We start from the raw sequence: 26,517 nt of genomic DNA on the forward strand, positions 1-26,517 counted from the left end.
AGTGTCTCTTGTTGACACTTTGTTGCAGTTACAGCGTTTCTTGGAGCAGGCTGCGGTTGATCCGAGGTCAGAGGATGCTGAAGTTGATGCAGAGGATTCCTGAAGAAAATTTGCAAGCAGAATCTGAAGAGAACCCACAGCAGAGACCCTAAATAGCCCTGAGAGGGGGATTGGCTACCTTATCACGTATGGACCTATCAGGAGGGGTCTCTGACGTCACCTGCTGGCACTGGTGACTCAGTGCCCTCCAGAGTGCCCCGACACCTTGCTGGAGGAGCTCTGGGCACCACCCCTGGGGTAGTAATGGACAGGGAGTGGTCACTCCCCTTTCCTTTGTCCAGATTCCCACCCGAGCAGGGGAGAAAGGGTCCCTGAACTGATGTAGACTGGTTTATGCAAGGAGGGTGCCATCTGTGCCCTTCAAAGCATTTCCAGAGGCTGGGGGAGGCTATCCCTCCCCAGCCTGTAACACCTATTTCCAAAGGGAGAGGGTGTAACACCCTGCTCTCAGAGGAAATGCTTTGTTCTGCCTTCCTGGGACTGGGCTGCCCAGACCCCAGGAGGGCAGAACCCTGTCTGTGAGGTGGCAGCAGCTGTAGCTACAGTGCAAGCCTCTGAGAGCTGGTTTGGCAGTACTGGGGGTCCATGGTGGAGCCTCCAGGATGCATGGAATTGGTTTCCCAATACCAGATTTGGAATAGGGGGACAATTCCATGATCTTAGACATTTTACATGGCCATATTCGAAGTTACCATTGTGAAGCTACATATAGGTATTGACCTATATGTAGTGCACGCGTGTAACGGTGTCCCTGCAATCACAAAAGTCCAGGAAAATAGCCCTGAACTATGTGGGGGCACCTTTGCTAGTGCATGGGTGCCCTCACAGTTAGGCCCTCATTACGAACATGGCGGTTTGGCCCGCCATGCCGGCATTGGGCCAAACCGCCATATTCTGAACATGGTGAGGGACGCCATCGGCAGCCTTCACCCACCACCAGGCTTCCACCGTCAGGCAGCCTGGCAGTGAGTTGAAACACTATCCGCAAGGGTAGCTGCGCTACCCTGCAGGTAATGTTTCCTTTTCTGCCAGCCTTTTCCTGGTGGGATATCCCGCCAGTGAAGGGCTGGCGGAGGGGATGCCCCCGGGCACCACTGGGGCCCCTGCACTGCCCATGCTCTTTGCATGGACAGTGGAGGGGCCCTGGTGCAGAGCCCAGTCATGCAGGTCACTGCCTGATTTTCGGGCAGTGATCTACGTGAAGGGTGCAACTGCACCTGCCACACAGAAGCATTGACGGCAGATCTATGTGGTGCTGCCATCAATGTCCCGGCCGGCCTTTCTGTGAGCCAGCGAGCAGAAACAATGTTTCCGCCCACCAGCCCACAGAAATTTTCATAATGTGGCAGATGGGGTTCCGGGGTCGCTGGCGGTCAGGGTTTTGACCGCTAGCATAAACACGGCGGTTGTTACCGCCGTGTTCATTATGACCCCCTCAGTAACTTTGCACCTAACCTTCAGCAAGTGAAGGTTAGACATTTAGCTGAATTATAAGTTACTTAATTGCTGTAAAAATGGCTGTGAAATAGTGTTTGGAACATCCACTGTATCATAAACACATTCTATGTGATGTAACCTATAATAGGGCTAACATAACATCATTCACAACAGTGAACTCACACAGTCAAGACCAGTGGGCTGTTTCGTACTACTGTCACTTTTACCATCAAATTAGCTGATGTGTATTTGATGTTTATTATGCAATAAACATCATGTCGGCCAGGGGTCTCAAACCTTTCCTGTACAGAGAGCCACTTCTGAGCAGTATAAGTCATTGGGAGCTACTAAAGGCTACACAACTTGTACAATATTAGCACACACTCCCTTGCACAGCTACACTGGCTTAATGAACACATATTTTAGAGGCAGATAACATGGTTTGAACTGCATACAATGACTACGGGCAGTATGGAATGGCCACCATCTGTGTCAGTGAGAGCATTGTTTTGGGTGATGCATGAACAAGTGTGTGAAGTAATGGGACATACATGTATGGATGATTGAGAGCCTGTGTTGTTTATGCTTGTTTATGCTTGCAGCACAGGATGTACCTTTCTCCATATGTGGCACCATTACCTGGCTGAAACATACAGACAGTAATCTTTCAGGAAATGGGATGCAGTTTAGATGGTAACAAAAACATCAGGCAACTCCATTACTTGAAAGTTTCTTCTAGCACTCTACATTTTTCTCATTTCGACGTTTGTCTTTACTTTTCAGTCAAGCTACTAGTACAGTGTCTATTGACCACCAGAAGGAAGGGACATGGGGTTTGTCAAATGAAATCTGAATTTGTGACTAAAATGAACTGAAAAGTCAACTCATTCATTCAGATGACTTTTAATTACAATTTATAAATTTCTCAAACGTTGCCAAACATCATTATGTCCCCTGCTAAATTGTTCAGTTCACTCCAATCCCAACACTTAACTCATGAACAAAAAGGGACAAATTAGCCTGTGTATGAAGAATAAACAGGTTACTTGGAAAAACATTTCCCATTGAAACATGTACTTGTTCCTCTGGGTTCCCATAGAACTGCCTTTACAGGGACAGGACCTCCGTGGTGAAGAATACCACCTCCTCAGGGGAGAGGTTAGGAGCCCTGTCACCTCCTTTGCCCGGCATTCTGGCTCCCAGAGGCCAGTAACAGCAGCACAAATGGAGGAGGTATTGTTGGCTGCAGTGTTAGGAGGCAAGGGAGCTTTTTTTGAGATGCCATGTACATGTACACAGCGTACACAATCTGCGACAGAGAAGGACACAGTCATTGGCTTTTGTTCATAGACATCACACACATTAGCCTATGGCTGCGTACGTAATGGAGTGCTATACTTTTCCCGCAGTCGACAGGTGGTGGAATGCCATTCTCCTGACGGCAAGGTCAGACGGACACCATTTTAGAATGTGAACCAATGTGTTTTTAAATGTTAAGTGCGTCACCACCACTCAAAATGGGGGCTAGTTTGTTTACTGATGTAAAATACATACAACAATGTTTTTAGTTAAGTTTCACACATTTTAATGTAATGTGTTACTGTGTTTTACCACAATAGTAATGCAGTGTTTTTATACTTTAGTTGATGGATTTTGTGACAAAAGAAAATTTAAAAAAAATTGTAAATAATGTATTTCAAATGTATTATTTACACCTTATTTTCAAAAAATATCAGGCATGTAAAATAATTGTTATTCTAAGTTGAGGCATAAAATAAACATAGTATGTACATGTATGTCACAAAATAGATGTATTTTTTCAAAGACATAATTTGTGTGTTGATTATCTAAGTATTGTAGGACCATTTCAAGTAATAGTTTGTTTTTCTTAAATGCAGAAATGAGCCTAGGAAGAGGTAGAAGAAAACAGTTTCAAGTCTTCAGGCCTTTTTCATACCATGTCACCAGGGAGAAAAGCAGCATAAAAAAATAAATAGATTGAATAGGCAAACTATTCTGGATTTATGTCAGCGGCTGGAGCCTTATCTTCTGCCTCACAACAGTAATACAACAGCAATAACACCAATAGTGAAACTCATGGCAGCACTTCATTTTGTGGCCATAGGATCCTTCAAGTACACTGTGGCAGTATCTGGTGGCATGTCATAACCAGCTTTCAGTGGTGTGATACAACAAGTCCTTGATGAGACACATCAACAGCTTCATTCAGTTTCTACAACACATATTACACTTAGGGCCATATTTACAAGAAAATGGTGCCTCAGCTTTGATGCGCCACTTTTCTTGCGCCCTCCTGCACCCCCCTAATGATACCTTGCGTGCGCCGTAGTTGCAATAAAATAGGGTCACAGATTTTTTACACTATTGTGGTACTTTGCAGGATTAGCTCCACAAATTGTGGTGCTAATCCTGCAAAGTAAAGGGAGGCCCATTGAAAGTAATGGCCAAGTCACTTTAGCACCTGACTCAGGCAGGCATTAAAAATGGTGCTAAAAATAGCACAGTGAAATGTTGTAAATTTCACTGCACTATTTTTATGGACCTCCCTGCGTGGTGACGCCCCCTTTGCATACATTATGCCTGATGCAGTGATGCAGGCATAATGTTGCGCATGGGGTTACAAAGGGGTTCCCATAGAGTTGGCTTTACAGAGACAGGACACTGCAGTCCATGGTGAAGAATACCACCTCCTTAGAGGAAAGGTTAGTAGCCCTGTCACCTCCTAGGTTCGGTATCCTGGTTCCCGGCTTCATCCAGTTTCCACAACATCAGGATTTTGCCAATTTGAAGTGAGACTTTTATGTTTTGGGTGGCATACCACATGTGGTTGGAGCAATAGATAGTACGCATATTGTCATGGTGCCACCACATGCCAGGTTACAGGTCTACCACAATCGGAAGAACTTCCATTCATCAAAGTGCAAGTTGTCTGCCTACCTGATTTATACATCACAAGTGTGTGTGCCCATTTCCTAGGGTCCACACATGATTCCTTTGTACTCCCGAACAGCACCATACCCCTACAAATGTCACAACTTGGACCTGATAGCTCCTGGCTTGTTTATAAGTGCAATATGACATGAGGATCATTTGCTTTATTCATAGGTTAGGAATGTACAATGTGATGAGATTTTTTGCTCACTATGGCCCATATTTATACTTTTTGATGCTAAACTGCGCTAACGCAGTTTAGCGTCAAAAAATTTAGCGCCGTCTAACGCCATTCTGAAGCGCCATGCGGGCGCCGTATTTATGGAATGGCGTTAGCCGGCGCAAGCAGACCGGCGCTGCCTGGTTTGCGTGGAAAAAAACCACGTAGACCAGGCAGCGCCGGCGTTGGGAAAAAATGACGTTAGGGCGTCTTAAAATGGGGCAAGTCAGGTTGAGGCAAAAAAATCGCCTCAACCCGATTTGCGCCATTTTTTTACGACGCCCAGACGCCATTTCATGACTCCTGTCTTAGTAAAGACAGGAGTCATGCCCCCTTGCCCAATGGCCATGCCCAGGGGACTTGTGTCCCCTGGGCATGGTCATTGGGCATAGTGGCATGTAGGGGGGCACAAATAAGGCCCCCCTATGCCACCCAAAAAAAAGTAAAAAAATATAAAAAATAATACTTACCTGAACTTACCTGAATGTCCCTGGGGTGGGTCCCTCCATCCTTGGGTGTCCTCCTGGGGTGGGCAGGGGTGGCAGGGGGGGTCCCTGGGGGCAGGGGAGGGCACCTGTGGGCTCATTTTGAGCCCACAGGCCCCTTAACGCCTACCCTGACCCAGGCGTTAAATAGTGGCGCAAATGCGGGGTTTTTTGACCCGCCAACTCCCGGGCGTGATTTTTGCCCGGGAGTATAAATACGACACATTTGCGTCGCCGTCATTTTTTTAGACGGGAACGCCTTACTTGCATCTCATTAACGCAAGGAAGGCGTTCACGCAAAAAAATGACGCTATTTGCCAATACTTTGGCGCTAGACGCGTCTAACACCAAAGTATAAATATGGCGTTAGTTTTGCGCCGAATTTGCGTCGAAAAAAACAACGCAAATTCGGCGCAAACGGAGTATAAATACGGGCCTATATTTTTTACTTTCATATAGGAGACTCAGCGTATCCTAACCGACCATGGTTGTTAGCACCGTTTAGGAATCCAACAATTCTAGAGGAATTCCACTTCAATGAGGCCCATGGAAGAACATGGAGGCCAGTGGAGTGAACTTTTGGGCTCCTGAAGGCCAGATTTAGGTGTCTGAACAAGACCCTTGGAGCCCTCCTCTGCTCTTCTGATAAGGTGTGCCAAATCATGGTTGGCTGCTGCACGTGGCACAACATATCCCTATAACATAACATTCCAATCATCGCAGAGGATGGAGACCATGATGAGCCACCAGGTGAGGATGTTGACATGCCCAATGAAGATGACAGTGGTGAAGAGGAAGAAACTGACATATGTCAAGATGACACTGACCACTTCTTCACCTGAGTGTAAGTTTATCTTTACTTATTGAAACTGCAATTGGCAGGACAACTTGTAAAATAGTGAACATATCAGTCTGTGATGGTTATTTAGTAATAATGGTTAGTTCAGGAAAGTACAGTGCAAAGATGTTTGTTGATCAAAGTTTTCATACATTGACTTCTGTGTTTATTGACATAGATTATCTTTGCATGTTCTAAGTATGTGTTTCCTTCTAACTTATCAGTTGAGTCATTCTTCTTATTTGAAAACAATAAGTTTCCCTTGTTATTCTGTTTTAGGATCCTTCACAATGTCATCTTTATTTGGACATTTCAAAGTTGTGATGTTTATAGTCATATGTTGCTGTTTGATCCTGGGACAGACATACAATTTGGATGTACAGATCTAGTACAGAGACAAGTTGCACAGTGATTGAATAGAAGCTCTTGATTTGTATTAGACCTGTTTTCTGTTGGATGTTGCCACCAAGGCAATATGTGCTGCTTAACGTGTTTTAACTACATGCATATGTCAAGCCATAGCCTACTGATCTCCCTTCACATTGGATAAGTTTTCATTTTGTGTTAAGAGTATGAAGGTAGCTGTTGATGTATCTCATCATTATAGAAATAACATTTTGCAGCACATCACTGAAATTTGGTTATGACATGACTCCAGATACTTCTGCAGTGTATTGAAATTATCCTGTGGCTACAAAATATAGTACTGCCATGATTCAGACTATTGGTGTAATTGATGAGGAATTTCTATTATGATGCAGGATGTCTGGCTCCCGCTGATGACAAAAATAAAAAATTATTTGCCTATTTCATATGTTTATTTGGATTATTTACCCTTCTTCCATGGTGTCAAGGTCACGGGGCATCACATTCTAACTGCAACAGACTACTTGAATTATGCATGGTTTATGAGACTCATCTAGGATTTTGACTGGAATTGTTTCCTGCAAATGTATTACACCAATACATTTGGATTTCTAGGTTTCATACTTTACCTTTTTTTAAAAAAAATGGGAAACACATAACCAATTTTTCTTTTTTTTTATTTGAATCCTGTTGATTGTTAGTTTTATAAAATGACGGTGTAAGACCTACGAAATAAATACCAAAATTAATGCTACCCTAGTCTTGGACTTTGTCTTATGTGAATTTAGTATGATAACTAAAAACGACTGAAATATGTTTGAAACACGAAAACAAAGTAACAAAAAAAATGAAATAAAGTTTATTTGCTGGATGAAATTAGATTTGGTGAGCAAAAATTGTTTGTAGTCCAATATACAAAATACAACTGTCCTGAAAAAAGGTAACTGTGTCTGTGAAATAGTTCACAGAGTAAATGGTAGACACACACTGGAGGAAATTAGGTTTGGTGTCTCTTGGAGGTAGCATTTCAGGTCTTGCCTTCCTCTTCTGGTGGTCTGGAGGAACATCCCCTCCTGGTGTGGGAGAATCCACAGTTGCAGGGACTGTGGTGGGTGAAGCAGTTTTGTGTTGTGGCAAGGTCTCCCTTTCTGTGGCAGGTGTAGTTTATCCTGATGCTGAAGGAGCACAAGCAGGGGTAGATGGTATGGGAAAAGCCCTGCATATACGATGAGAGATATTGTACATCACCCCAGTCATGGGGCACAAATCAGAAATGTGACTCTGCATCTCTACATTATGCTCCCTCTGCACCTGCTTCATCTCCCGGAGATGTCATAACCTGGCCCATATTGCCTTGGGACTGCTGTAGTGCTCCCAAGACTTGGTTGATGGTGATCTGGGTAACAGGTGTTCCAGTGGCCTCACTTTAGTTGCCCACACAGATACCCTCCATGACCCCTACCCCCTCTACCCTGTGCCCTTGAGGCATTGTGGCCCATCCCAATGTCCTGGCAGAATTGTATGTGGTATTGGAGGTGGTTGCTCAACAGTATCCAGGATTAGAGGGCACAACATGGTTGATGTGTTCCTTTGGACACAGGAACTGGAGGTATCCTGAGGCTGAGGTGTTGTAGCATCTGTGGTGGGGGGTTTAGGTGTGGGCCAATTGAGACTCACTAGAGCTGTCTGCCCAGACAGACCAGATGGACCAGGCAAGTCCCTAGCCTCCAGACTTGCGGGAGTGCTCTCCTCACTGAAGACGTGATCCTGGTCTGGAGTGGAGGTATCTTCAGTTGCAGATGGTTGTCCACTGGCCTTGGGTGTTGAACCTAATATGAATTAGAAACAAAATGAAATTAAATGTTTGGATTGTACCTCAATTGTGTCTTCATCTGCAAATGAAGCTGAAGCAACTTCAACGTAAAAAGTATAATTAATGAAATGATTAGGCATCTGTGTGCTTTTGTGTATCTTTACACATGCAGGTTGCTTTATACAGATGCAAACATCACTAACAATGATGGAGAGATGTCCTAAAATGTAATATGTTAATTTGAAAGTATACATTACACATACCAGACATACAACCCAACACAGTAGAGAGGATACCATTCCAAGGCCAAGCAGCCACAAAAACAATCTATAGAAGAACCTATTAGAATTAATGGTATTGCCCATCATATTAACAATGCAAAGTAAATTATGTATCAATATTACATATATTCAGCATGCCACTGAACATGATTGGAAATCTTTTAATCGACAAACTATGAATTATGTAAGAAATTACATCAATTAAATGGAGTAACAAGAATGTGACAAAATACTAGATCAACACAGCAAATTAAATTGTCATACATAGCATGAAATGACAAATACATAAAACTTTGACATTTGTGCATATATGGAAGAAAAGACGGGTTGAGCAACTTTACTTTGCACTTTGTTTTCCAGAGAACAATCCAGGGCAGCATGGTAGTTGTGGTCATTTGTTAACACCATTGACAATACCATTGACAATACCTGTTAAACTGTGAGTTGCACATACCTATTTGAATCTCTACTTTGAAAATAAACACACATTTACAATATGTATTCACATATGTAAATCATGTGAATAGGTGAAAGAACCACTTACAAACTCTTTTCCTTCATGTGCAAATAGGTGGAGTTTGAAACCTATTTTTTTTAGTACAACAACATACACTGAGATAAAACAAGGGACTAAGTAAATGCAAGAGATGATCCATTGAGAACAACACACAATCTGACAAAACATATTGAGCATCAAAAATAAAGATACGAACATGATGCTAGTATTTTGGATGATACAAGATATTTTGAAGATTTAAATTTAGATTTTTATGTCTTGACAAGTGTCTTAAACAATCTGTACGACTAACTTAAGGACACAATTCTCCATTTGTAATTAGTGAGACATTGTTAAATTCGAATTACAGTGTCCACTCCATCAGGAATTCCTGTCACTCCTTCAGGATGTAGGATCTGCAAGACCTTCTCCTCCAAGGGAAAGAGTTGGAATGGGGTGCTGAGAGAACCACCACTAATCTTCTGGGTCTCCAGGCGACACTTGGAGGCCAGGGAACATACTTTACCCTGCAGGTCAATCCACCTCTTCCTTATTTCCTCCTTTGTGCACAGAATGTTAGCTACATCATTCACTCTGTCCACTATTCTGGTCCATATTTGCTTTTAATGAGGTATGGCTATATTTTGTACTTGTGCTCCAAACAATTGTGGCCCTACTCTAATAATTTCATCCACCATGACTGACAATTCTCCCTCTGTAAAAATGTGGATTCCTCCTCCCTGCTATGGTGAGTGTCCACAACAGAAAATTAGTGCTTCAAATGATGGTGAAAAATCATTGACATTAAATGAAAGTAAGAAAAAAACAGAGGGAGACAAAAACAGAGTAAAACCTGTCTTTCGTGGCAAATTCAGAATCAAAATGGTGCTCTGCAGTAGAATGGCAAAGTATCATTGTCTGAAATGGAGTGTGTTTTTTAGTGTGTTTTGTGGCTGTTCACAATTAGCCAATATACATCAGGTGTGAGCTGCTAGCTTCCATCCATTAGCCACAGCCATGGTACAATGATACCTGGCTCCTGTGACAGACTCTTGCTGTTATGGCACCTCCGCTGGTACATCGCCAGCATGACTGTGCGATCCAAATATGGTTGCACAATCCCGCCGTCTCGGCAGCGATGGAGTACTATACGCCAGCATTGGCGTATGCCGCTTTGGCTGTGGGATACTGCTCTCACGACAGAGTTCACCCCGTCAACACAGATGGAAGTTGAACTGCCATAGATCTAAATACGGTGGTAGGAACTCTGTCAGGTTGATGGAGTACTTGAGTCTGCCATCTCTGCGAGACAGCAGTCATCCAGCCAAGATCTAAATCAGGCCCTTAGGGCCTGATTTAGAGTTTGGCAGAGGGGTAACTCCGACACAAACGTCATGGATAATCCGGTCCACCCTATCACCAGTTCCATAGACTATAATGGAATTGAAACATGGCAGATGGGATATCCGTCATATTTGTGATGGAGTAACCCCTCCACCAGTTTGGCAGAGGGGTTACTCCATATGAAACATGACGAATATCTCATCTGCCATGTTACAAGTACCATAGGCTATAATGGAACTGTAATATGGCACACAGGATTTCCATCATGTTTGTGAATGAGTAACCCCCTCTGCCACATTGTAAATCAAGGCCTTAGTCTTTCAGGTATTTAGCTCACAGTTGTGCTTTTTCAGTTACTATTACTCATTTAGTGGCTTTTATTTTTTCAGCTCATTTGCCAAGTTGTTTTGAACAGTGTTCTTTGGAAACTGCATCTTGTGATTGTGATTGTTGCCTCTTTGAGGCCAGCTCCCTATCTCTGTGGAGCAAAGCAGCTTTCATTTCTCTTTTTTAGTGCCAATGCTTACACGTTTTCGCTAGTGTGAGTCAGTCATAGGTTCCTGACATGGGAAGAGCTGTTTGTTGTTGTGCCTCCCACTTCTACATCTTTCTGCAATTTTCTGTACTGTATGCTCTTTTTTCTTATTACCAATAGCTTACCTTATGTTGTAATTACACTTAGGGCCATATTTACAACTTTTCTTTTGCCCTCCTGTCCCCCCTAACAACACCATGTGTGCACCGTAGTTACAATAAAATAGCATCATAGATGTTTGACGCTACTGAGGCCCAGTGAAAGTAATGGGCACGTAATTTTAGATCCTGCCTTAGACAGGCATTAAAAATGGTGCTAAAAATAGCACAGTCAAATGTTGTAAATTTCACTGCACTATTTTTATGTGCCTCCCTGCATGGGAATGCCCCCCTTGCATACAATGTGCGTGGTGCAGGCATAATGTTGCACAAGGGGTTACAAAGTGGCACAGTGCATGCATTGCACCACTCTGTAAATATGGCAAAGCAGAATGGCCTCCTTAATGCCACATTAACTTAAAAAAAGAGATACTAGAGTGGGGCTAACAGGCACTAAGGCCTTGTAAATCTGGCTCTTAGAGTGGTTCTCTGTCTATTGAGAGTACCACAGCAATGCAGCAAAGCAATGCAACAGTCTCTTTTTTTTACTTTGTTCTTGGTGACTGATAAGAATAGTTGAGTGGCAGTTACTGGACCATTCTCATTTTCATGGTGAATCTGAAAGCAGACGCAAATCCTACTTATGCATTATTTCATATTGAGTCAGGTGTAAATAAGACATGGACACAGGATTATTCCCCATACAAATCTTGCCAGTTATTACCTGGAGAACATAGTGGGAGAAAAACGAAAAAGAGAAACTCATATTGCTATATTGTACTTTATCGTTTAGTACCATTTATATAGCACTTACTATACCTGTGTGGGGTGCTGAAGCACTTGCCTACATACATAGCATGCTACACCATGCAAGGTGTGTATTGGAAGGATGTTGTTTTTATGTTGATCCTATGTGGGAAGTGTTTCCATGTCGTGCATGAAGACTGCAGAGATGAGATACACACAGCACATAGCAGTGTGTTGGTTGATGAAGTATAAGAGTCAAATGTGCAGTTTTATGGTTTTCAGCAAGCTGATAGCTTTGAAGAGTTCTGCAGGTCTCACTTGGATTTCGAGGTGAAAGGACCACTCTCTTTGTCTGCTGGATATAAAACTTTGGATTTAAGGACTTTATTTTTGTGATATCACACAAGTAAGTTCAAAACCAATTGCATAAGGGTGTTGTTTGTTTGACAGGACATGCACCAGTATTTCTTTATACTTTTATTAGATTTTTAAATGTCAATGTGATGTGTGGTCTGTAGTTTAAGTAGGGGCCTAGATATTTGTTTGCATTTCATTTTTCATCTTTTGTAAAGTAAACATGTTGCACAGTTCAACACTGTTTCTCTATGTTTGCTACATTTGCAATATTCATTTATGTGCCGAGTCTTCCAATGGGCCATCTAGCCAGTAGTCTCACTACTAGTGGTCACCAGTGCATGAAAGAAATGTTTATGTGGTATATGTTGTTAAAACTTCATTTAGGACAGGGGTGGCATTTGATTAAATTAAAAATGTTGACTATTGTTTGCATTTCATTTTTATCTGCAGAAAATGTATATGTGGTGTGATGTTTGATGCAATAGCTCAGTTAACTTTTGTGCCTTGCATCGCTGAATTAATGGTAGTATGTTCTGCAGTGCTACCACCATGCCTCTATTTTCTGGTCAGAGTATGTGTGTGTGTCATTGGCCACCATTTGTCTTTTTTCTCCATGCTATGTGGCCGGGGGTAATTTTGTGTAACCTGTGTCCATAGGCTTGCATGTGTTCTTGTTCCCCATACCTCCTTGCTCCTTGTTGATGTTTGACCATGTGCCTAGCACCAACTTTGTGCATCCAGCCAGTGTACCTTTGCCATAGGATTGCACATGTTCTTTGTTCCCCATGCCTCCTTTCTCACTATTGTTGTTTGACCATGTGGCTGGTGGCCATTTAATGCATTAAGCTAGTGTATCTTTGCATAGGCTTGCATGGATCAATGTGATATCAGTTAAATAATATGCTTCATGGTCATTGTAGTAAATGTGTATTAAGAATATGATTTTGATGAACAGTGCTTATATTATCACATGCTTTTTTGCATTTTTTATTGCACATCCTTATCTCGCAATAGGTTTCTTTCTTTTCATCATCCCATACAAGCGTAGGCAACTATTGGTCATTTTCTTTTTTTTTTTTCTTTTTTTTTTTTAATTTACTTTTTAATTTTATTTTGTAATTTAATTTTTTTGATTTAACATTTCCAATTTTATTTTATGAATTCAAAAATATTATCTTCATTTTAATTATTTTCAATTTTAGATTTCTCATTTCTTTTTAATTTTAATTTTTATTTTTTTTAAACATTTTTTAATTCAATTTCTTTGCATTTATCCTTGATCCATCCATCCAGCCGTCCACTATAGGGTCACAGTGGCATTAGAGCATTCGGTTTCTGTAGGGTTTCTTTTGTTATAATTCCATTTGCTCCTGGACACCCTGGCAGTGGTACACTGCAGACACATTAGCATCATTCATGTTTTTAATTATAATTCCATTACCCCCTGAATCACCTTGCCTGCCATAGGTCTTTGTTTTAGGATTATTCCATTTACCCATGCACTTCTCTGACTTCCACAGGTGCCTCCTTTAGAATAGATGGACATAAAGCAAAGAGCTTTATCTGTATGTTGTGCTGTCTGGTTTTAAATGAAATTTTATGGTATGGTGGTATGGTTTGCCTTTAAAATGTTTGCATAAATTGTTATTTATTACTTAAGTAACCAACCACACTAATATTGCCCTTGTCTGTACTACCTCAAACTGCACCAATGCCACATTTCACTAAGTACATTTTTTTCTTGCTTGGTTGCTTTTAGATGCACTAGAGAAGAAGATACATCACCTGCAGGACTGCAAAACAGAAGGCCTGTAGAGTGACTTCAGTCCTCCAATCTCTTCCGCTTGTGCAGCTTAGCACCACTGCCAATTGAGAGCTTTAAGATGGCCCCAAAAGAAGTTGCTCCCAAGAAAGGGGTCAGTGAGAAGAAGCAGCTTTCCACCAGTGATGTGCTGACCACAACCTTTTTCAGCAGACTTGTGCCTGCCACACCATCCTCTGGGAAGGAGCCTAGGAGCAACATTCCCACATCAACAGCACCACCCTAACCTAAGCCCAAGACCATGTCTGTCAGTGAGGCAGCCACTGCAATCACGATGATCCTGACTAGCACTGACTTTGAATTTGATTTGTCCCTTTTGCAAAGTAACACCCAGTTGTTTCAAGAAACAGAACAAAGTGGACAGCAGCTGCAACCAGCAATAACAGATCTTCCTTAACTCGGAGCAAAACAGGAGGTCGAGATTCCTGCTGAACAAGAACCTCTTCTTTTAGAATCGTTGGCTCCCAGATCTCCAGGAACAAAAAGGGAGGGTACTACTCCATAATTTTCTCCAGACACCACCTCTGATGATGAAGATGGGGACATGGAGTGGACTCTGGTAAAGTCCAGAAGATGCCAGGAGAAGAAAGGGAAAATACATTTTCCTGAAACCCTTAGAGTTATGGAAGGGATGATGAGGAGGATGACAATGAGCCAGCCATTGTGTAAGCTGACACAGAGGCATCTGACATTACTATTCATCCTCCACCAAGGGATGTGGCACAGATAGCACTGCCAGCTCCCATATTTGCAAAGCCCCGCATGAGACCTGCACCAACCCCTTCCTCAGTAGAAGTATGCAATGCAGCAAGGCAATCAACAACACACCCATCTACCTCCAGTTCTTCTTCAGACATTGGCAGTGACCCACTAAGAAAGTACTCCTCCCTAGTTTCGGACATATTGGTGGTCATTACAACCCTGGCGGACGGTGTTAAAGGTGCAGTAATACAGCAAACAGGCAGGCGGACAAAAAAAGGGAATCATGACCGTGGCGGAAACCGCCAACAAAGACAGCCACTTTAACACACCGCCCGCCACGGTGGTACAGACAAGCAGCGCGGCGGTCACCGCCAACAGACAGGCGGGAGACAATGTACCGCCCATACTATCACAACCCGCCAATCCGCCACCTTTTCCGGGGCGGATTCACCGTGTATAAAAACACGGTGGAAACAGTTTCTGCAATGGGAAAACGCTCACCTTCTACACATCCCACGAGGAAGGAGGACACCATGGAGCTGGAATTACAAATCCTACCTGCCCTGCCCTTCTCTTCTACGAAGACCAGCGCCGGCAGCGGCGAAGACAACGGTGAGTACTGCACCTATGACATAAGGGAGGGGGGAGGCAAAAGTCAGGGGGACACACACGCAACACCCCCACCCCCACCCTCGCATAGTACAACACACACACCAATGCATTTACAAACATCACAGTAACAACCCACAACCCCCCCCCCGGAAGAATGCAAAGACAAAAGGAAATCAGTTCAAACATTGTAATGTGCACCACTAGGCCAAAAATGCATGGGCGAGGCCCACACAAGATACCTGTCCACAAACGGAGAGAACACTGCCGGGGCATCAGAGAGAAAAACAACAGGCACCTCAGGGGGAAGGGAAGGGGGGGCACCTCAGCCGGATTACAGCACCAAGCCACATCCACAACGGGGCTCCATGCCCATTGATGTATCCTGGGGAGTGCAAAGCCACAGTCTCACAAGTCTCTACAGTGGGTGGGTTGCCCACTGTTCCATCCTGGGGAGTCCAAAGCTACAGTCTCTCAAGTCTCCACAGTGGGTGGGTTGCCCACTGTTCCATCCTGCGGAGTGCAAAGCCACAGTCTCTCAAGTCTCCACAGTGGGTGGATTGCCCACTGTTCCATCCTGGGGAGTGCAAAGCCACAATCTCTCAAGTCTCTACAGTGGGTGGGTTGCCCACTGTTCCATCCTGGGGAGTGCAAAGCCACAGTCTCTCAAGTCTCTACAGTGGGTGGGTTGCCCACTGTTCCATCCTGGGGAGTGCAAAGCCACAGTCTCTCAAGTCTCTACAGTGGGTGGGTTGCCCACTGTTCCATCCTGGGGAGTGCAAAGCCACAGTCTCTCAAGTCTCTACAGTGGGTGGGTTGCCCACTGTTCCATCCTGGGGAGTGCAAAGCCACAGTCTCTCAAGTCTCTACAGTGTGTGGGTTGCCCACTGCTTTATCCTGGGGAGTGCAAAGCCACAGTCTCTCAAGTAGATAACAGCCTCCACTGGTTCTGGAGGGGGACTGGTGCCCGGAGTGCTTCATCCTGTGAAGGACAGAGGTAGTGGATGGATCTCTACATTGGTTCTTGAGGGGGAATGGTGCCCAGACTGGATTAGTCTCCCGTGACAGTTCCTGTCCCGTCACTGTCCCAGCTGCACATGGGATAATGATGCTTGATGTGGCGGTCTTTTCCTTCTTCAGCGGTCCATGCCCTGTTCAGCGGTGCATGCCCTGTTCAGCGGTGCTTTGCCATGGCGGTCTCTAGACTGTTAAGCGGTGCTTGCCATGTTCAGTGGTGCTTGCCCTGTTCAGCGGTGCATGCCCTTTTCAGCGGTGCTTTGCCATGGCGGTCTCTGGACTGTTCAGCGGTGCTTGCCCTGTTCAGCGGTGCTTTGCCATGGCGGTCACTGGACTGTTCAGCGGTGCTTGCCCTGTTCAGCGGTGCATGCCCTGTTCAGCGGTGCTATGCCATGGCGGTCTCTGGACTCCTCAGCGGTGCTTGCCCTGTTCAGCGGTGCTTTGACATGGCTGTCTCTGGACTGTTCAGCGGTGCTTGCCCTGTTCAGCGGTGCTTTGCCATGGCGGTCTCTGGACTGTTCAGCGGTGCTTGCCCTTTTCAGCGGTGCTTTGCCATGGCGGTCTCTGGACTGTGCATTGGTGTGTGGCATGACGGTCCCTCATTGCCCAGCGGGGCTGTGGCTGCCGGGGCCCTCCTGGGCAATGACTCTGGCGGTGGTCTCCTGACCAGTGACGATACTTGTGCCCTCCTGGGCAATGACTCTGGCCGTGGTCTCCTGAACAGTGAGGACAGTGCTGGCGGTGGCGTCCCAGCCACCGGGAAGGATGCCGCCCTTCTCCGCCGTGATGCTCACACCAGGCTGTGCAGACTTCTTCTGCCCCTTCCCGACCATTGGAGGAGTCACAGCTGACTCTACAATCCGCCTGGGACCCCTGTGAGTTGTTTTGCCTCCTGGAGTCTTCACCTGGTCCCGTCGTCCACTTTCCAACTTCAGAGCCTTTACAGGGGGTGGACTGGCAGTGCATTGGCTCCGTGTCACACTGCCTGCCCTGGTGGCCGGTGCACTCCACACACCTTGAACACGCACCACTGGTACTGGAGGCTTTTTGGCTGAGGCGCTACGATGGGACTGATGAATTGGAGGGGTGGGGGTGGGGGCAAAAAGGTCAACTTTGCAGAGGAACAGTTTTTAACGAACACTGGGATGGGTAGCTGGAGGGGGTCTGGGAGTGGAGGAAGAAGAGGTGGTTGTAGGAGGTGTAACTTTAGGTGTTTTGGGTGCAGGTGCAGGTACTGGAGGCTGTCGTGAGGTGGATGGATGTTGGGTGTGTGGGTGTCGCGTTTGTGTACGTTAGGAGGGGGCGTCACAGATACACTGGGAGAGGACACAGGGGACGTGTAAATGGGAGTGGAGTTGGTGAGTGCAGGTGAGCGGGTGTGGTGCTGGGTGTTCTGGTGCGAGTCCTGGTGCCTGTAGATGTAGTGCATGCAGGTGAGAGTGTAGACGAGACTGGGAGGGAGGAGGCAGATGACAAGGAGGGGGACACAGTGGAGGCAGTGGATGTTGCTGTGTCTGCATGTGTGTGATGCTTGTGTGTGTGCCTGTGGGTTGTGTGGTGCCTATGTTTGCCTGAGCTACTTTTGTGTGTTGAGGTGTATGCATGCTTGTCTGACGGTGTGCTTGGGACAGGCTGGGGTACAGGAGATTGGGTCTGGGTGGAGGAAGTTGGAAGGGGAGGCTGGAGACAGGGACAATGGCTGCCATCAGTGCTGAGGCCAGAGATTGCAGGGTTCGATGATGGGCAGCCTGACCAGAATGAATGCCCTACCGGAATGCATTAGTGTGATGCAACTGCCTTTCTACACCCTGGATGGCATTCACAATGGTAGACTGCCCAACAGTGAGTGACCTGAGGAGGTCAATGACCTCCTCACTGAGGGCAGCAGGGGTGACAGGGGCAGGGCCTGAGGTGCCTGGGGCGAAGGTGATGCCCACCCTCCTGGGTGAGCGGGCATGGGGCGAACGCTGAGGGGCTGCTGGGAGGGCGGTGCTGGGAGGGGAGGTGGCGGCTGTACCTGTAGAAGTGGGGGGCACAGATGGTGGCGCCACCACAAGGGAGCTCCCATCGGCGGACGAGTCTGTGTCGCTGGTTGGTGATCCGGTGACCGACGTGTAGCTCCCCTCGCCCTCCGTACCACTGGTGCATTCTGAGTCCGTGGTGTGGCCCTCCATGGCCATGTGGGATGCAGCTCCCTCGTGCCCCGGTGCCACTGTACCTCCGCCTGATGATGCTGATGCACAAGAGAAAAGGGAGAGCAGAAAAAGGTGGAGGGAACGACAGAAGAAAGACAGGTTGAGTGCATGGCTTACCCCTACCGTTGGCAGACACTACAGACACAGTAGCCCCCTGCACTATGCCATGCTCTTGGCCTCTACAGAAGCAAATCCTGCAATCTGGCCTACATGCCTATAGTGGACATCTGCACACATGGATGCCACAGGGGCATCTATACTTGCACTTGGGCCACTACTGAGGTGGGGTGGAGTGCCACATGGCCTGCATTATGGAGGGGCCTAGCCTACGTATTTCTGCCTGGCCTAGGTACACCCACAGCCCTCCTCCCTCAGCCAGCCCCTCAACTGCGCGCCAAGTACCCAGAATGAGGTTGTACTCACCCCCTTGTGTCTGCTGTGATGCCCTCAAGCGCCCATCCAACTCAGGGTAGGCCACCGCCAGGATCTGGAACATCAGGGGGGTCATGGTGCGACGGGCACCCCTCCCACGTTGGGAGGCCATCCCCAGCTGAGCCTCCACCGTCTTCTTGCTACAGCGGCGAATGTCCTCCCATCTTTCCTGGCAGTGGGTGCCCCGTCTCTGGTGGGCCCCCAGGGTCCGGACTTCCTTGGCGATGGCACGCCAAATGTCCTTCTTCTGGTGGGCGCTGACCTACATGACATGCACAAGGGAAGAAGAGAAGTCATTACCAAATGCACCGTCGATGTAAGTGTCCACCCTCCCTACCCTTGCCATGTGGCACATGCATTCACATGAATTCATGTTCCCTGAACTCTGCCCCCTTCCCTCTTACACCCAGCCCTCTCCAACCAGGCCTAGCCCATACAACGTGCTCCCTGTTGGTCTGGAGGACCGTAGAGTAGCGTGTACTGGGGGAGGACCCCGTCTACTAGTTTCTGCAACTCCTGAGCAGTGAAGGCAGGGGCCCTTTCCCCAGGCGCAGCAGCCATTGTCTCTTCCAGACCGAGGTCACAGCAGCACTTGCAGTGTAGGTCCTCTCCTGTCGAAGATCAGGTATCGAGTGATTGAACAGATAGAAAATGGCAGTGACGTCCGCTGCGGTGCGTATCATCAACGCCGGCGCACTTGTTCATTGGCTCCTGGGACCCATAGGGTCCAATGTTAACCAATGCAGCATTGCACCGCGGTCTACGACCGCCTACCGCGATGGTGTGCAACGCCAGCGCAGTTACCTCACAATACCATTGTCCCAGTTTAGAAGTCAGACAGCCGCCATTTCAGGGGCCCACATGGCTTCATATACTTCTGCGTCACACATAGCTAGGCCTACACTCAACACACATACAGGTAGGCTTTTGTGTTTGGTGTCCTGTTCTGTGTATCTGTGGGTACATACCTGCAAATTTGTTGACTCTGTGGTCGCTGTTGTCCTTCCTAGGCACCGTCAGCTGGGCCAATTGAGAAGATGGCGGAATCCTCCGGTGTACCGACCGCTGGTGGACCTGTTGACAATGGAGGAGCGACATTTACTCATCACCTACAGGTTTGGCCGTGCCACTATCCAGGAACTATGTACCCAGTTGGAGCCAGACCTGATGTCACGAATCCGCCATCCCACTGGAATCCCCCCTGACGTGCAGGTGCTGTCAGTGCTCCATTCCCTTGCAAGTGGGTCTTTTCAGACAACAGTGGCCATGGCATCAGGGATGTCCCAGCCTATGTTTTCAAACGTGTTGTCCAGAGTGTTGGCTGCCCTACTAAAACACTTAAGGAGATACATCATTTTCCCTGAGGTGGAAGATTTGGCTACAGTCAAAGGTGACTTCTATGCCCTTGGACATATCCCCAACATCATAGGTGCAATTGATGGGACCCATGTAGCTCTGGTCCCCCCCCACAGGAGTGAACAGGTGTACAGGAACCGGAAGAGTTATCATTCCATGAATGTACAGATGGTATGTTTGGCCGACCAGTACATCTCCCAGATAAATGCTATGTTCCCTGGCTCAGTGCTTGACGCCTACATCCTGAGAAATAGCAGCGTACCTTATATGATGGGTCAACTCCAGAGGCACAGTGTGTGGCTATTAGGGGACTCTGGTTAACCAAACCTGTCATGGCTATTGACCCCAGTGAGGAATCCCAGGACCAGGGCAGAGGAACGCCACAATGAGGCCCATGGGTGGACTAGGAGGGTGATCGAACGCACCTTCGGCCTCCTGAAGGCCAGGTTCAGGTGCCTCCATATGACAGGTGGATCCCTATTCTACTCACCAAAGAAGGTGTGCCAGATCATCATCGCCTGCTCGATGCTTCACAATCTTGCTTTGCGAAGCCAGGTGCATTTTCTGCAGGAGGATGGTCCAGATGACGGTGTTGTGGCAGCTGTGGAGCCTGTGGAGCCTGTGGACAGTGATGAGGAGGAAGCTGAGGAAGAAGACATCGACAACAGGGAGTCAGTCATACAGCAATATTTCCAGTGACACACAGGTGAGAAAATTTTCATTTTTACCATTACATTCACTGTCACACGTCTTCCTCTATCCTGTGTGTAATTTCATAGCATTATTTGGTAACTGAGTTGTACCTTTCCATTACGGTTTCACAGGTGTGGTTACCAACGTGTGTTATCTGCTTGCATCCTTCAAGGACTTGTGATGTGTGACATAGGTATGTTGGCTTTACAACTAGAAATGCATTTTGACACTGTCATTGATAATACATTTTAACAAATCACAGACTGACTCCTGATTGTTTTGTGGTTCAAGGGTGTTTATTTAAGTGCTAAAAAATGGAGGGTGGTTGTAATATGGTGATGGGGGACGGTGGAGGAATGTCCATGGCTGAGTCCAGTACATTGGTCACACAGGTGCACTGGCCATATGGGCAAAGGAAGTGGAGCTGGGGCAGTTAAAGTATGGACAGGCTAACAAAGTGGGACAGTGGGAGGACAATCAGGGTGGTCTCATTTTCTGTCAGGGTCTTACCATCTTGCTGTGTCCTGTTCCTGGATCTCAGGGACCGCTTGCGTGGTGGTTGTCCGTCTGCAGGGGGAGGGGTGCTGGTGTGGTGGTCCTGTGGCGGGGCGTCCTGTGCACTAGCGCCGGCGGAGGTGGTGGGCATTTCATCGTCCATGCTAGTGTCAGGGGCCCCTTGGAGTGCCACGGTGTCCCTCAAGGTCTGCTGTATGTCCTTCAGCACCCCTAGGATGGTGCCCAGGGAGGAGCTGATGGTCCTGAGCTCTTCCCTGAACCCCAAATATTGCTCCTCCTGCAGGCGCTGGGTGTCCTGAAACTTGGCCAGGACTGTCACCATCGTCTCCTGGGAGTGGTGGTATGCTCCCATGATGGAGGATAGTGTCTCAGGTGTGTGTATTTGTAATTGTCCAATGTGGCGGTGTTTTGGAGATGTGTGTGTATTTTGAGCGCGGCGGTGTGTACCGCCAATGGAATATCGCATTGAAAGACCGCAGCGTGGATTCGTGGGTCGTAATAGCATGGGCGTGTTTCTGTTGGCGGGGATTTGGAGGTTTTGTTTTCGCCAGTTTAACACTGACCTTTGGTGTGGCAGACTTGTGTGGGTGTCTGAATTTCGGTGGATTCCGAGATGTGGGTCATAATAGCTGTGGCGGAATTCCGCGCCCGCGGCGGTGTATTGGCGGTCTTCTGCACGGCGGTAAGCGCCTTTTACCGCCAATGTTGTAATGACCCCCATTATGTTTAGAAAATAGAAGAGGAACATTGTAATGTACTCCATTTGCCGCATGTGTGTTCGTCAAGGTAAGCCTGGTTCACATTATTGTACTGGAGGCCAAACAATGCATATGAAAAAGCATTATGCAATCCTATGGGAGGAGCCCCCTAAAAAGGTTTTAGAATATGGTTATGGTGGCAGAGGTGAGGAAAGCTGGGAAACAACATCTACAAATCCAATCACGGTGGGAAGTGATGATGAGGCAGAAGTGGGTGACATCCTCACGCAAAGCAGCTCTGTCCTCAGCAGTGCACCAGAATCATCTGCCTCAGCAAACTCACTATGGCACAAGAAGGCTTAGAGTCAGATGGAGACACCACGGCATACAGTGACTACCCCGCGATGCACTTTGATTCTACCACCATCTACTTCTCGAAAGCCGTCTGTGTCAGTGGCCCCCAAAAATGGAAAGCCGGGCTACTATTACGGGAATGTTTAGGCAGGAGGGGCCCTACGACCACAATCACCCAATGGTACGTTTGCACTACGGAAAGCTGGCAGAAATGCTAGTGCTGGATCGCCTCCCTTTTTCTTTTTTGGAAGGAGTAGGATTCTTAGAATTTGTGGCAGCCATCTGCCCGATTGAAAGGTTATAAGTCGGACCTATTTGGCCAGAGTTGTTGTTCCAGTGCTGCATCACAATGTGCTGCAATTGGTTGGACAAGCTTTGCAGCAAAGTGTTGTTCATATTTTCACCTAATGACAGAAATGTGGATCAGTTGGCAGGTGACTGATTACATCTGCATCACTGCACACTGGATCTTGGTTGTAGGGGTAAAACAAAAAATCAAAAGCTATCCACAGGGCTTAGCCCTGAAGAAAGTTATAAGAGTTTTTAGCAGCATGCAACAGTAGCCATGTTTGCCATGGAGAAATCACATACAGCTGCAAACATCTTGGACGAATTTAACAGCGAGATGTCTGAATGGCTGTGATCCAAAGGTCTCAGAATTGGATTTGTTGCCACAGACAATGGTAGTAATGTAGTCAAGGCCATGGCAGAGAGTGGTGATTTTAGGGTCCTGTGTTTGTTGCATTGCATCAATCTGGTTGTATAACACTTTCTCAAAAAAGGAGACATAGGGGGTCATTCTAATCTTGGCGGGCGGCGGGAGCCGCCAGGCGGGAACCGCCAGAAGACCGTACCGTGGTCAAAAGACCGCGGCGGTCATTCTGAGTTTCCCGCTGGGCCGGCGGGCGACCGCCAGAAGGCCGCCCGCCCGCCCAGCGGGAAACCCCCTTCCACGAGGATGCCGGCTCCGAATGGAGCCGGCGGAGTGGAAAGGGTGCGACGGGTGCAGTTGCACCTGTCGCGATTTTCAGTGTCTGCTATGCAGACACTGAAAATCTCAATGGGGCACTGTAGGGGGCCCCTGCAGTGCCCATGCCACGCCCATGCCCACGACACCCGTTCCCGCCATCCTGTTCCTGGCGGTTTTTACCGCCAGGACCAGGATGGCGGGAAGGGGGCAGCGCCGCCATGGAGGATTCCTCAGGCCAGGGGAAAACCGGCGGGAAACCGCCGGTTTCCCTTTTCTGACCGCGGCTTTACCGCTGCGGTCAGAATTGGCCTGGATGCACCGCCAGCCTGTTGGCGGTGCATCCGCGGTCCCCGGCCCTGGCGGTCTATGACCGCCAGGGTCGGAATGACCCCCATAGTCAGCAACATACTGACCACCTGCAGAAGATTCTGCACTCATTTCAGCCCTACTTTTCAAATACGGAAGCAGTTGTGGATTATTCAGCGGTGCTAATAGAGTACCAGTTAAAGCCCTGATACAGGAGGTGCCAACACATTGGAACTCAACCTATTACATGTTGCAGTGCATGTTTAAGCAGTACAGACAGGTCAATTACTGTGTCATTCAAAGAGGAGCAGATGCAGAAAGCTACGATCATGGATGTGTACAAACAGGGCCTAGTCAAATGCCTGACACAGATGCGACTCCTTTTTGAGGTTTTCACACAGGAAGCTATCAAGGATGACAGTATAGTGGGGCAAACTATCCCATTGCTGCATCTGCTACAGGACCAGCTAAAGTAGGTGTCTGAATGGTTTGCACTCGGAGATATGAACAAAAACACAGATAGCTTAATCTTTTGCATGGCATGTAATGCAAGCCTACAAAATTACATCATCTCATCCAAAGAGTATATCTGTGCCACACTACTTGAGCCATGGTACAAAATAAATCTGCCCACCTTCACTCCTTTTCTGAAGGGGATATTTCATAATACAAGATGTGGATTGTTGAGCAAGCTGAAGACCTAGAAGAAGAATGGCTACAACTTAGAGTCCCACTCCTCAGTTCTGGTGTGCTGCTTTCAACTTACAGAGAGGACAGTCTTGTCTCTCAGCAGCCAAAACCAGAAACAAGAACACCAACAATAACTGCAACAGAAGAATTGGACCCAACTCTGCATTGGCTTGGTTTCAAGTGGCAGGTCTCAAGTCCAGTGCAGAGGTGAAGACAAAAGAGGTCGAGCAAGTGGCAGCACCAATGACCATTTAGAGGAAGTTCCAGGAGTATTTGGATGACCCAAAATAGATCTATGTGGATCAAAACCCATTGATGTATTGGTATGGGAAGATTTACCAATGGCTGGAACTCAGCAGACTGGAAATAAAGTATCTGACTTGTCCTGTAGTCGGTATGTCTGCTGTGAATGTGTTCAGTGCAGCTGGCACAGTTCTTAGAGTGAGAAGGATCAGTCTCTCAACTCAAAACATGGAGATATTGACCATGATAAAAGTTAATCAACATTTCATACCATCTGACTTTGTTCCTGAAAAGCACAGGAGGAGGAAGATGAGTGGTAAGAATCAAGTATGTTAGCTGACGAACTTCTAGGTGAACCATCTGAGTTTGAGGGCGAACTCTGCTTCTGGGAGTGAGGATGCTAGTGCTACCATAGAACTTTTAAATTATTTAGTCCTTGTTGAATTTCTTTCTTTGCAAAAAAAAATAACAAGTTTGGGTCGAAATTATGCTGCCCCACCATTTTTAAGTCATGTATATGGCTGGATTGAAGTTGGACCAGTGTGCATTGAAGAAGCCTCTGCAATACCTTCATGACATTTGAGACAATGCCTGCGGCCCTTGCATGCCTACATGTTTATTTACATCACTTAGCAGGGTTGTCCCAGAAGATCACTTATTTACAAGAGTGCCAATACCAAATTCCAATGTGTTGCCTGCTTCAAAGATACAATTGTGTACCTAAGACACCCATGCTTGGATTGGAAGAGGTAACTATAACTAAAAACGATTGCAACAATTAGTGAGTGATTGTGAGTTATGAATGATGGTTTATGTGAAGGCAGAGAGTAAGGTAGGGTGTTCAATTTATTGTAAACTTGATTTTGATCTATGTTTGGTGCCTGATGGGTGATCATTTTTTCTGAAGGTGATTGGACTTTACAAAATGAATCAGCAAATATGTACCCATATGGACCACATTTTTGGGGTTGTTCAGAGACCAGACCAGTCACTTTAGTTAAAAAACAAAAATCCATACAAAATACTACAGTTCTGTTTCTCTACTTGTTCTTCAACAGTAGTGCACTACGGCCCTCATTATGACCCTGGCGGTGTTGCACCGCCAGGGCCAACGGGGGCGGGAGCACCGCCGACAGGCCGGCGGTGCTCCCTTGGGCATTCTGACCGCGGCGCTTTGGCCGCGGTCAGAAATGGAAAACCGGCGGTCTCCCGCCGGTTTTCCGTTGCCCATTTGAATCCCCCATGGCGGCGCAGCTCGCGGTTCGCCCGCCAGGAACAGGATGGCGGTAGGGGGTGTCGCGGGGCCCCTGGGGGCCCCTGCAGTGCCTATGCCAATGGCATGGGCACTGCAGGGGCCCCCGTAAGAGGGCCCCGCTAGTATTTCACTGTCTGCATAGCAGACAGTGAAATACGCGACGGGTGCAACAGCACCCGTCGCACCTTCCCACTCCGCCGGCTCGATTACGAGCCGGCATCCTCGTGGGAAGGGAGTTTTTCCCTGGGCTGGCGGGCGGTCTTTTGGCGACCGCCCGCCAGCCCAGGGAAAAACCTAGAATACCCTCCGCGGTCTTTCGACCGCGGAGCGGTATTTCGGAGGGGGAAGTCTGGCGGGCGGCCTCCGCCGCCCGCCAGACTTAGAATGACCCCCTACATGTCTATTTTGCTTGAGCAGGAACTGGGACAGAGTTACTCGGAATCAGGAGGAGGGTGGAAGGACTCAGAGCGGGACTACTTCTAGAAGAAAGGAGTTATCAGCTTCAAATGCAAACCATGACTGAGGCCTAGCACACAGCTATGTGAATTGAGAGAAGTGTGTTGATTTAGGAAATGCTGATGAGTATGTTTGTTGCACTGGTTGCAAAAGTGAACTTCGTGAGCTCTTGTT

Source organism: Pleurodeles waltl, chromosome 11 (genome assembly GCF_031143425.1).
Source record: "Pleurodeles waltl isolate 20211129_DDA chromosome 11, aPleWal1.hap1.20221129, whole genome shotgun sequence".
Lineage (NCBI taxonomy): Eukaryota > Metazoa > Chordata > Amphibia > Caudata > Salamandridae > Pleurodeles > Pleurodeles waltl.